Consider the following 14,291-nt stretch of genomic DNA (forward strand, 5'->3'; position numbering starts at 1 on the left):
CTGGATAAACGAGAAGGTGACTGGGAGTAAGGTTTAAGAGGACTGGAAAAATAAATGGGGAGGGCTAAATAGTAAAGGGCTTTGAACACCAAACAGAGTTTTGCATTTGATCCTGGAGGCCATAGGGAGCCAATGGAATTTTTGATTAGGTAAGTGACATGGTCAGACCTTCACTGTGGAGAGGAAGGAGACTTGAGGTAGGCAGATCCACCAGTAGACTATTACAATAGTCCATTTGTGAGGTGAAGAGGGCCTGTACCACAGTGGTGGCAGTGCCAGAACAGAAAAGGGAATATATTTGAGAGATGTTATGAAGGTGAAGTCAATTGACATTGGCAAAAGAGTGGACATGGAAACACTTAGGTTTGGAGCCTGAGGCTTAGGAAGATGGTGTGTCCCTCTGTCGTAATAGGGAGGTTGCTGTGGTGGGGGTGAGGGGTGGACAGGCTAAGGTGTTTATCAGGTCTCAGTTTGACTGAGGCTATGCCCATTGAATGATTAAGGCTAGATAAAGAGTATGACCTCGTTTACCCAGTCAAAAAAAATCAATCTGAGAGCGAAAGACCCTCAGGGTTTCTGACCAAAATAGAAATAGTTGCAATTTACACTCCTTCTGAACCAACAGAACCAAAACAATAGTGAAATGAGGCTTGGGACCTATTGTTGTGCAATCAATGAGAGCCTGAATGATTTGAGTTTAAGACATGGTCCTTAAAAATGAAATCTAGCCTGTAAATCCCAAAATATTTTGGGATGCCTCAGTGATCAAAATTTTATATTCCTTTGGGTAGAGCACCATCAGATAAGGGTGTGATTCCCTATATGGACACAGGGAGGGAAGGGAAGAAAGGGAGGGAAAAAAGGAGGGAAGGTAGCAAAGAAGGAAGGGAAAGAGGAAAGGAAGGAGGGAGGAAGGGAGGAAAGGAGGAAGGGAGAAAGGAAATAAACATTTACTAAGTGTCTAGTACAGCACTAGAGTCAGGGAAGGTGAAATTAAATTCTTGTCTCTGAGGCTTCCTTCCTTTCTAAAAAAAAAGGAAGAGAGGAAAGAGGTTTGTCCTGAAAGTCAGAGAACCTAGTCTCACCTCTGCTATTGACCTGCTGTTTGACCTTGGCTTCTCGAGTCTTTCTCTGGGAAATACTGGGTTTGAATTAAATGTTCCCTAAGGTTCCTTACAGTTTTAATGCTGTTTGTCCTTTATTCTCAAAGAGGACCATGATACAGGGAGGTGATGCCATGACATGCAAGTGAATTGAATTTAAATGAGGAAGGGTTGTACAAAAATCACCAGCTTCACTCTCTTCTCTGGAGCCATCTGGAAGCAAGATATAGGTCAGGATGACTAGAGATGGCTCCTCAGTTAGAGGATATGATTTAAATAAGGAATTCAGCAAGAAGACACAGGAAGACTAGTCTTACAGGTAGGAGGAAAACCAGAAGAGAGTGGTATCAAATCTAGAGAGAAGAAAGTATCAAGGAGGAGAAGATGTGTAACTGTCAAATGCTGCACAGAGGTCAAGGAAAATGAAAATTGTGAAAAGGTCATTGGATTTGGCAACTAAGACATCATTGGTAATTTTAGAGAGGGTAGTTTCACTGGAATGATGGAATATGGATTGCAAGGTGTTGAGAAGATAATGAGAGGAGGTCTTTTCAAGGAGCTTCCCTGCAAAAGGCAGAAGAGTTATGGGATGATAGAGAGGATGAAAAGGGTGAGAGAAGATATTTGAGGATGAAGGAGACATGAGCATGTTTGTAGATAGAAGAGAATGAGCCAAAAGACAGGGAAATATTGAAAATAAGTGATAGAGATGGGATGGCAGAGGGGGCAATCTGTTGGAGGAGACACAAGTATACATATATGTATATCGTGTATGCAAATAAATATAAGCTCAAAGAGGGGGCAGGGTGTTATTCATGTCATGAGGTCAGGAAAGGCGTTGTGTCGGAAATAACACTTGAACTGAACTTGAAGGGAGTCAGGGAACCTAAGAGTCAAAGGTGAAGGGAGAAAACATTCTGGGAATGGAGATAACTTGTATGAAGATTACAGAGGTGGGAGATTGCGTTGTGTGAAGAAATTCACCAAAATGTGCACTATCAGAATGGGAGTCATTGGAAATAAGCCTACAAAGGTAGTCTCCATCTAGATTGAGAAGGACTTTTCATGTCAAGCAGTGGAGTTTGTATTTGATTCTAGAGTCAATAGGGTACCAATAATTTCTTGAGAAAGTCAGACCTGTACTTTAGCACTTGAATTTGGTAGCTGTGTGAAATGTATATTAGAAATGGGATAGACTGCAGGCAAGGAGACCAACTTCGTAATTTTGTTCATAGGTTAGTAGCATTCTGCAGATGTCATTTCCCAGGAGCAAACTCTTTTTCTAATCCAGTCTCCCAATAAAATATTATTTTCTATATTCCCCAAGTATCTCAGATAATTCCCCTGTGCAGTAAGAAGGCCCCTATATTCACAGCAAGAATCTAAGCAAATTCCATCTGAATCACTGAAAAAACTCCTAAGGACCTCAACTTTCATGCTTGATAGGGACAAATATTAGCTCCTCTATAAGCATTTTCCATTCAACACGTCCATGAGTGGGTGATTTAATTTGTTCATGGAAGATTATATGTTCCTGGGCCACTAAAAAAAGTAGAAATATGGTATGTGTCAAATAGACAAGGTTAATTTGGTATTGTTGCTTTTAAACTGGACCTCTTATTTCATTGGCACAGGAAAGTTACAATAAGAAAATTCACTGTAGTGTTGGAGGAAAGCCCTTTGGAGAATTTGAAGTCTTATCAGGTTGAAGGGCACATATTGCCTGGCCTGCTGTGTGGGACTTGACCCTGGATCTCCTTGGATCCAAGGCCAATTTTCTGTGCACTACACCCTGTTGCCATCATAAAAATAAGAGATAGCCTAGGAAAGTGGGAAATGCTGGATCTAGAGTCAAAGGATGTGAGTTCAAATCTGGCCTTTGGCACTATTTGTATGATGTATGGCAATTCACTCAACCTTCAGGCTTGCTTTCTTTTAAGTTGGGGCATTGAGGTAGATGTCCTTTGAAGTCCTTTCCAGTTTTAGATGCATAATTCATGAAAACCATAGAGTTCCTTGAGCACAGTAGAACAGAAAACTTGTTCCCCATGTATACAGTAAGGTACATTAAATATGGCATATGTTTATAGGATCTGCTGTCCAAAGACATTTCCCTTCTGTTATGGTCCCTGGTATCAGAACCTTAAACATTGTTTGGATGATATTTTGTGTTTATGATTTCTTTTAATGCTGGTAAAGTAAATTTATGAATTTTTAATCTGAAAATACTTGGAATTAATTCAGGATGTGAAAGGTTAGTTTGAAAATAAAGTGTGATTCAAAGGGACTCACAGGCCCCCTGAGGAGCAGCAGATTGGCTCTGATCTCCCTCAATCCAAGAGAGAAGTTGTTGTTCTGTTATGGATGAAAGGGCTCGTTATTTCCTAGATAATTGCCCAGATGCCACACCAATGAGGTCACAGCTAAACAGGGAACCAAACCTTGATCTAATTAACAGTTAAAGCTGTAGGAATCCATTAAAAAATATTTAGCATATCCAATAAATCTTTTCTCCAAGTGGTAAGAATTAGCCATTTCAGGGACCCAGACTTAGCCACTTAGTGAAATTAACAACAGGTTTTTTTGTCCTTTTATGTAATCATATGCCTTGCATCTTGCTTTGATGCATTTTCTGTTAGCATTCTTTCTCCTAATGTGTGAATGCTAATTCTGATGACTGAAATTCTTCCAGTTATTACAGGATGCTGTTCCTAGTTCCTTGAATGGGATTTATGATTAGAAATGTAGGAAACCTAGACATATGGGCATGAGGATGTCAGTATAGGCTTCAGTACTATGAGAGGGGGTGGACTGTAATAGGGGTTTTTAATCAGGACTATATGACCCTCAAGGGCTCTGTGGATAGAATTTAGGCAGTCTGTGAACTTGGATGGGAAAAATATTTTGAGAACTATATTAAACATAACTGGTTTCCTTTGTTAGTCACTAAACATTTATTAAGTACCTGCTATGCACCAGGTACTGAGCTAAACACTAGGGTTATAAGAAGGGACAAAACACAACCCCTGCTCTCAAGGAGCTCACAGTTGTTTATGTATTCTATTTAATGCATTTAGAAACATTATTGTTTAGTTCTAAGTCCATAGACTTCACTAGACTGAAATGGGTCCATGACATTCTCTTGTCTCTCTCTCTCTCTCTCTGTCTCTGTCTCTCTGTCTCTGTCTCTGTCTCTCTCTCTCTCTCTCTCTCTCTCTCTCTCTCTCTCTCTCTCTCTCTCTCTCTCTCACACACACACACACACACATACACACACACTTAAGAATCTCTGGATCTTCTCTTAGATCCTGTCCTGTACTAACATTCTGTGTTTCTGTGAGTTTTAAGATGAATCATGTAAACATGAGAAGAAAACAAATACAATGTTTGATTTCTCTTAATATTGATATAAATGTTTAATGCAAGTTTTAGAATCTGTGAATACTGCTGACATGTGACACACCTAAGTGGCAGCATAGTGGATAGAGTGATGGACTTGGAGTCAGGAAGACCTGAGTTCAAATCTTGCTTCAGACACTGACTAGTTGGGTGACATTGAGCAATTCATTTAACTTCTTTGATTCTCAGTTTCCTCATCTGTTAAAAGGCAACAATAATAGCACCTATTTTATAGCACTGTGATGATCAAATGAGATAACATGTAAGTAAAGTACTCTATAAACCTTAAAATGCTGTATGTTAGTGAAGATTGTGATGATGATGATCGTGTTAAAATACGCACTGTTCCTTTAAGCACATCCTGAAGAAAATAGAAAGAATGCTAAGTAAAGAAAGGACTGGGGGAAAACCAAGCTCATGTGTGAATTTCATTTTTTTTGTCCAATCCTTTTCTCATCAAGTATAAATCCTGCTTGTTTGTTTAGAGATCACAGCATCTTCTAGTTACTGCTACAGACAGTCCAGTCTGAAAAAAGCTACACTTTCTACTCTCCTGCTTCAAGGAACTTTCTTATTAGAAAGGCATTTAGTACTTTAATATCATAATAACAAGCTGATAGAGTTGCATGTCTAGTGTATATGGTGTAATTTGTAACATATATCAAGGTTGTTCATTTCAATATTATTTAATCCATTTTGGGGCATGGTGCCAAAGGTGCAAGGCACATGGCACCTTAAACCTACTGCACTCTGAAACTGGGACTCCAATGGGCCCCTGCCAAGGGCTCCTGGACCCTCCTAGCTTTACAATGATTAGCAATAGTAACTGTTACTGTTTCCCACCCAGCCTGATGTCTTTGCTTTCTCGACCTCATTAAAGGGGCCATGCCCTGGCTACTTCTTAAACAGGCCTATTCAATGAATGGGTGTTGCCTCCCCCTAAGTGAGTGCCTGCAAAGACCTTGGCCTAAAGGGTCCAAGGCCTCCCAGTGCATCCTGGGTCATCTCCAGTCATCCTGACGAATATCTGGTCACTGGATTAAGATGACTCTGGCAGAGAAGTGAGGCAGGTGACCTGCCCAGCCCTCCCTCACTCAAAACAAAGTCAAGTGCAAGTCATATCATCATTTCTCTGATAGCATGGTCTTCTTCAGCAACAAAGGACAAGCACAATTTAATCCATTTTAATTTCTAGTTTGTAGTTTCTTGAGTCAAAATAAAAATAAAAGTCTTCAATATGCTTTTACAAAAAAAAGACTACTTCAAAGTTAATTTCTAAACTGTAGTTTCCTGAATTAAAACTAAAACCTCTGATGTAATTTAAAAAAGACTACTTAAAAGTTAATTGTCTTTACTGCACAGCTTATTTCTTCTTTCCTTCTCCTCTAGGTTACTGACATTAAATGAGCAGGTTCCTTTATTTCACAGACAGGTAGATAGGCATTTATTAGCTAGGCAAGGCAACGAACTTCTCTGACTTTTCTTTTGCTTCTCTGTAAAATAGCAACAATAATAATTATACCACTTTTGTGTCAAGATTATTCTGAGGATCAAATGAGATAGTGACTATAAAGCGTGTTGCATTTCTTAAGCAACAGACATTATTAAGTACCTAATATGTGCTAGGCACTGTCCTTGGTGCTGGAAATAAAAACAAATTCACCCCCATCCCAAATCAAACAGCCCCCTTTCTCCATAAACTTATAATCTTTTGGAGGAAAAAAAAACATTCAAACACATAAATTGTACAACATATATGCAAAACAAATACAAGGATATATATATATATATATATATATACATATATATATATATATATATTTTTTTTAATGGGGAAAAGCCCTTGCAACTGGTGGAGTGGGGGACAATTAGAAAAGACTTCATACAGAAAGTGGTTAGATTCTTAGGAGAATGTGAGGAGGAATGTGTTCCAGGAGTGGGATTCAGCAGGTACAAAGGCTCAGGTGAAGGTAGCTGACTTATGTGTGAGGAACTTCAAGGTCAACTTGGCTATACTGAAGAATATTTGGAGGGAAGTAATTTATAATAAGACTGGAAAGGTAGATTGAAGCTAGGTTGTAGAGGGGTTTAAATGGAAGATAAAAAAAATTGTATTTGATCCTTGGGGCAAAAGGGAGCCACTGAAATTCACTGAGTAGGGGAATGAGCTAGTCAGTAGTTCTTTAGGAAAATCACTTTGGCCACTTTGTTCACGATGGATTGGAGAGGTGGGAGACTTGATACAGGGAGAGAAGTGAGTCTAGGAGAGGTGGGGTAAAGACCTGAACTAGAGGGGTCATATGTAAGAGATGTTGTGGAAGTAAAAAGGACAAGATTTGTTAACTGAAATGTGAGGTGAGGAAAAATAAGGAATGAAAGATGACTCCCCGGTTGCAAATCTGGGTGACCAGAAGGATTATGGTGCCCTCAAAAAGTTTTGTTCCATTGTGTCTGATTCTTTGTGACCCCATTTGAGTTGTTTGTTCATTTGTTTTTGGCGGAGTTACTGGAGTAGTTTGCTATTTCCTTCTCTAACTCATTTTACAGATGAGGAAATTGAGGCAAACAAGATTAAGTCACTTGCCCAGAGTCACAAAGCTAGTAAGTGTCTGAGGCCAGATTTGAACTCAGGAAGATGAATCTTCCTGAATCCAAGCCTGTTTCTCTATCCACTGTACCACTTCACTGCCCCTGCCTCCCTAATTAGGAAAGTTCAGAAGAGGTGTGAGGATTTATTTATTTTTGGGGGCGAAAGATAATTAAGTTAAGTACTATGTAAATGTCAGCTCTCATTATTAGTTGTTATTTTGAATACTTTTACTTTTACTTTTATACTTTTGAATACTTTTACTTTTCTTTTCTAAGTGGAGTATTTGGTATACTTCTCGACTGCTAAGCTAAAACTTAGTTTCCGGCAGAGTGCCTTATGCAGAGTAGGCATTCAATAAATGTGATTTTTTTTCCCCCAGTTTTTGAATTCTAGAGAAGAGGCAGAGGAATAAAAATCTTGAAGCAGGGCAAAAGACATCGAGATACTGATCAAATCCCTTTCATACTATATTAGCATGGGGTTAGTTTTTAAACTTAGAGCTACAAGCTGCCTATGTAATCCATAGCGTATAACTGGTGATTCCAAGGTTTTGGTTCTATAATTCATGTTAGAACTGTCTGAGAACTTTGAAGGAGATGACAGAATTAACTAGGATATGCACGGTCTTCTCAAAGCACACACTAAGAAATGAGTCTTTTTTATACAGTGATCACACTTTAAATCACATGCATTATGACAACAATATATGTGGAAATTAAAGGCAGTGTGGTATAGTGGTTAGGATACATGGTTTAGTCTCAGAAAGACTTGGGTTTAAATTTTGTGTCTGATATCAGCTGGGTGACCTTTTAGTGGAATTATTTAGCTTCTTTGATTCTCAGACTATTCTCTAAGCCTTCTCTACTAAGCTATAGACAGATAGGAAATGGCAGATCCTTGGTATATGGGTATATTTTTTTTATATGATTATCCTCTTTCCTAACTGACTAGATTCTAAGAAACATAGGCAGCGAGAAATCTAAAGTTTACCTTGCTTTAATCATTTATAAGGTTCCCTACTATATGCGAAATATTTTGTTGGGCATTGAGGGAGATGCAAAATTTATATAATACAGTTATCCCTTCAACACTGTAATTCCCCATTATGGTTTTGATGTATCATGGGGTAGCATAAGAAATTAAATGAGAATTTTGGGGGACTTTCGTGATGACACAGAAAAAGTTTAGAAACTCAGAGATGCATAAAACATATGCATAGTATTGTATGATATTAACATAGTTTATCTTTTAAGACCATATTAATTCAGACTTCTCTGTTGTGGAAGGCCAAAATATTTTACAGAGATTCTCTAGAGCAGGGCACTGTGCCCCTACTCCCCATGATGTGGAAGGAATAACTGTATACTTATGGTTCCTGCCCTCTAGCCATTTACAATCTACATTGCCAAAATGTCAGCTATTCTTTCTCTGCTATCTATAACATCTGTTTGTGACCACATTGTGTTAAAACATGAAGAACTTGTCATTTCACTAGTGTGAGATCTTTCCCCTCTTCCACAGAATGCAATCTCTCCATACTTTGGTAGCCTTTCCTCATACCCTTCTGAAGAAAAGGGGTCACTTGGTAGCCAATTTTCTACATCTAGTAAAGATTATATTTAAAGTAATAGGACCTGGGTTCAAATCCTGACCCTGCTCTTCTGCATGATCTTGGGCAAACACCTCACCCTGAGTTTCATGTATAAAATGAGGTAATTGGACTTAATTACTTCAAAGGGGCATTCACTACTAAAATCTATGATCCCATAAAGAATCTTTTCAAAGTTAGCTAGGCAGTTACTTAGGTAATAAATACACAATCCATTGCTCTGCCCGTTGATTGGACTACAAGCTGAAGCTCGTGATATACCCTTGAGAGTCCAGGATCTACACCATGGTGATTAAAAAAAATTCAAAACAGGTAACATGAACAGGAAAGATATGGGGAATATGAATATAGGGTATGTTTGTGCATATGTATATGTGTGTATATATATTTGTCATTTTTATACCAGAAAAAGAATTACATTCATATACATAATACCAGGAGTACAACTACTTTAGGTGACCTCAGAGTGTATATGATGGCTAATATAATTAAAAAATAATCATCTTTTAAAAAAGATTTATACAGTGTATTCCTTATACTGGCTATAATATTAGACTAAGAAATAGCACAGTTAAGACGTAAACTTGAAAGGAGGGATGTTTATCCATTGTATTTTATTCCTAGAGCCTAGCACAGTGCTGGAATATAGGTCTTTAATGCATACTTATAGAAGGATTGATTAAAGGTCAATACTTGCTAAATATTTGCTGACTGCAATTTTTCTCTTAGCTTTGTACAATGGAGGGCATGGGGTAATGGAAAGACTTTGGAGACAGAGGTTTTGGGTCTAAATACCACTGAAAAATGTTTTTTTCTCTCTCTGAGCCTCAGTTTTTCCATCTATGTACAGAATGGAATTACAGTACCTACATTACTTCATGGGTTGTGAGCAACAAATGTAATTATCTAAAGTGTTCTAATAAACTGCAATAAGCTATATGAAGGGCAATTATTATTTTGATCCATACCTTTGATTAAATTGATGTGGGGCAAGGACCAATGTGGAAACAGCCTTTTACTTATGGATACCATGAAATCCAGTAGACTTGAAAGATGAACAGCTCTTGTGAGAGAACTCAGCAAGTTTTGCATCCAAATAGCAGCTCCAAGTGAAATAAGGCCAGCTTACTGAAGTTGGAGTTGGATACGCTTTTACTGGAGTAGCTACAGTGAAGAGCAATGCCGTGAAGTTGGTGTAGGTTCTCCAGTCAAAACTAATCTAGTTAATAAGCTTGCATGCCTTCCAAAGTTGGCTCATGGCAATGAGATTGCCATTTGTAGGAAAGCACTGTACCGCCATCATCAATGCATATGCTCCCACCATGGTGAACCCTGATGAGGTCATAGAAAAATTTTATGAAGATCTGGTGAATCTTGTCATTAATATGCTGAAAGAGGATGAGTTTATAATTCTGGGTGACTTTAATGCCAGAGTAAGCATAGACCATCAGATGTGGCAGAGTTCTTGGGAAGAATATAGTCAGAAACAGCAAAAGCAATAGTCACTTATTACTGAACAATTATGTATCTTGTAACCTTGTCATTACAAACACTGTCTTCCATTTATCTGAATGCAATAAAATTTTGTGAATACACTCTTGCAGTAAACATTGGCATTTAATAAACTATGTCATTGTGAGGAGAAGCGATGGAATGTGAGTGAGGAAGACAATGTATGGTGCAGAGTGCTATACTGATCATAGGCTTATTCTCTTCAACATAAATAATATTGGGTCCATTTTCAGTCCTCCTGGTCTATATCTTGCCACTGGACCCAGATGTCTCCAGAGGAGAGAATGAGGCTGGTGACTTTGTATAGCCCTCCTTCACCTAAATCCAATTCACTTGCAATTCTTGGCATCACCTTCTTGACTGCAGGGTCCTTTTTGAGAATGAAGAACAAACACAAGAAGGCCTATCTAGGGGCTTATCTTGCAGTTTATCCCTAAGGCAAGATGACTACAAATAGACTTAATCTCGAGAGATCATCACTCATCCCAGCATAAACAGTTCATTGCTAACTCGGAGGGAAAACTGAGCCAACAAATGCTTGGCAACAGTAGAGCAGAAAAGGAGTGGGCATCTTTCAGATATTTGTTGTATAGCATCACATTTACTCCTCTGGATCAGAACACTCATAAATATCAAGATTGATTTGACAAAAATAATGGGGAAAATAAAAAAAACCTATTTAATGATAAATGAAAAATGGAAACTCCATAGGATTTACCAGCAGGTTAGTTTTAACTCCATGAAAAATAAAATGGAAGTGAAGATTCTTGGCTCAGTAAGAAGGCAGATAAAATTCAATGTTACATTCATAGTAACATTCCTAAGGGCTTTTATGATGCCCTGAAAGCTACTTAAGGGCTGAAGACATATGGTGTATCTCAGTCAATCAGTGCTGATGGAATTACACTGATTAGTGATAAGAACATGATCCTGGAGAAATAGGCTGAACATTTCCATAGTGTTCTCAACAGACCATCATCAAACAATGCTGAAGCCACTAACCATATACTTCAAGTTGAAGTCAATCCTTCTCTAGCTGAACTTTTAACTGAAGCAGAGGTTTTGAATGCCAATACACTCTTTTTGTGTGGCAGAATACCTGATGCTGATTCTATTCCAGCTGATATATAGAAGACGGGAGTCCACTGCTCATAGAAAAGCTGATTAAAATACTCTGGATTATATAGTAAGGGGAAGTTATCCCCTATGAGTTCAAGGGCGCCTCCATTGTCCATTTCCATCCAACAGCAAGAGAAAGAATATTATACACTAGTGTCTAGTGTTCCTTTACCACTTAATATTCATCATTACATTATCAGACATTTCTGAACGAATTTTGAATCATCTGGTTTTGAAATTCTAATGCCTATTCTTTTTGCAGTGAAAAATTGTAATTTCATGTATAAAATAAATAAAAAAAAATAAAATAAATTGCTTCCAAATAACTCAATTAAAGGTAGACCCAGGGATTTTTCAAAATTAGGCAAAAAACATGCAAATTAATGATTTTGTCAAATGTATTTGTGTCTTATGATGCATAAAGAAATCAGCAGAACAAAAGGAAACTCAGTTTTATTCAGAAAATGTTAATTGAATGCCTTCCATTGGCAAAGCACCTAGGTGACAGGTAGTATCATCAGTATTAAATAGTGTTAACCTTAAAAGTACGAGTGCCTGGGTTCAGGTTGCACTTCTACTTATGATGGTTATTTGAGTCATTGTCATGGCTTATACCTGTCAAGGGGGGTTATTCAACTTTTTACTGTTGTTGGAGATGATGGTGGTGAGGTAGAAACCAAATATCTTCTGAGGCAACCCTTTCTACTTTTAGATAATTGTAATTGTTAGAAAGCTTTTTTCTAATATAAAATCTTAATTTGTCTCTTGGCAACTTCTACCCTTCACTCCCAATTATACCCTTTAGGGCTGAACAGAAAAAAGTCTAATCTCTCTTCCACATGACAGTCTTTCAAATACATAATTCATATAAAATGATCTGGAAAATTTTTAGTATTATAATTTCTGTCTTATGGCTGATCTCTGGTTTATCAGTGTCATTCCTAAAAATGTGTCATAGAAAATTTAACACAATATTCCAGATGTTATTCAATTTAGAGCAGTAAGGAAGTACTATTACCTTACCAGTCTTTGGAGATCATGACACTCTCATTGAAATCTCAGATAATATTTTTTTGCCTGCTATTTAATACTCATATTTAACTATTTAACTCATAGTCAGCTGAAATCCCCAGTTTTTTTTACATATAAAAGGCTGTGGGAATTATTTCTCTACACTCCAAAAAAGTCATTTTTAAATATAATCTTTCATACTGTATATGGAAAGATACACTAGATTATAGTTCAATTACGTAGCTTAGTTAAAACTAGTGGGTGATTTACCCAAATCTTATTAAAGAGATGATGCCAAGTAGGATAATATATAGAGGAGTGATGTTGGGATCCGTCTTGTCTCTATGTTATTTAATATTTTTAAATTAATGATTCATATAGAGACACACATTGAATGCTTATGAAACTTTTAGTTGACATAAACCTGGGAGAAATAAGTAATGTGTTTAATACTAAAGTTAAAGTCCAGGAAAATCTCACCAAACTATAGAAGTGAGCCTAATCTGTAGTAATAGGCTACATATAAACTTCCATTCTCCATGATCTTTCAAAAATCACTGCTAGAGAAAGAGGTGACATCAAAACCAAATCAGTGAATCATGGATGAAATTACCTGCCTGTCACATCTATGGGTAGGGGGCAGAGTTCATGACCAAATAAGAGATACAGATGTTCATAGGAGGTAACATGGATAACTTTGATAATATAAAATTTAGAAAGGGTTTATGCAAATAAAACCAGTGTAGCTCATACGAGAAGAAAAACAGGAAAATGAAAAAAAAATCTTTGTAGCAAGTTTCTCTAATAAAGGTCTCATTTCTAAGCAATATAGGGAAAGGAATCAAAAGAAATGAAATCAAAACTATCAATAGCCACATGAAAAATGCTCTAAATCACTGACATTCAGAGAGACTGAAATTAAAACAGCTCTGAAATACCACCTCACACACATCAGATTGGAAAGCAATTTAAAGCTATGCCTCCAAAATTTTTAAGCTGCATGTATCCTTTGAGCAATACTTTACTAAATTTATACCCCAAAAATAGCAAAGAAAGAGGAAAAAGGTCAATATGTACAAAAATATTTATAGCAACTCTTTGTGGTGCCAAACAAGTGCAAATTGAGAGGATGCTTTTAATTTTTTTAGGTTGCTAGATGAATTTCCTGTTTATCCACATCAGTCTTTTGACATCTCTGTCTTTTCTTCCTAACTGAAAATATTTATGTTTGTATCTTCAGAATCTCATTGAGAACTTCAGGAGTCAGAAGTAAAAAGGAAGAGGAATATTTTTTCTTCTCTGATGGAAGCATGAAAGGTTGGGGAAAGAGACGTGATATTGGGAATTTTGCCAAAATTACTTCCTCTCCACACCTCAGTTCATTTATGGAGTGTTCTGAGTAATAAAAATGTAATTGAGCTTTAGAGATGTTTATGCTGATCCTGAGTGATGAGAAGATAACCATACAAAAATAAATGCCTGGGAAAGTTTGAATTCTATCCACTTGATGTATACTAATCATTAAAAATATGAAAAAGCCTGTAATTGAGATTGAGAGACAAAACATAAAAGAAATCATCCCTGCTCTCCTGGACTTCACAAGCTAGTAGGTGTTTATGACACATAGAGTTGAATTCTACTTCCTCATTATGGTAGGGTGATGACCTTGGTTTCTTGATAGCTATGCCAGAAAGACATCCTTCAGGCCTGAAGAGGCTTCAATTATGGGTATTAGAATGGACTGTATATCAGTTGTCAAAGTACTAACCTAGATAATTATATTAAAAGATGTTCATTGTCAGAAGTTTGGTCAACAAGGAATGACTTTTTTGGTCTTAACTGCTGAAAATAGCCATCTACTAATATGTAGTATTATTGGACGGAATTTTTCCCACTATGATATTTGAGGATATTGAAGAAAAAAATCAAAGATGCTAAAAGTAAATTA

This window comes from Notamacropus eugenii, chromosome 6 (genome assembly GCF_028372415.1).
Source record: "Notamacropus eugenii isolate mMacEug1 chromosome 6, mMacEug1.pri_v2, whole genome shotgun sequence".
NCBI lineage: Eukaryota > Metazoa > Chordata > Mammalia > Diprotodontia > Macropodidae > Notamacropus > Notamacropus eugenii.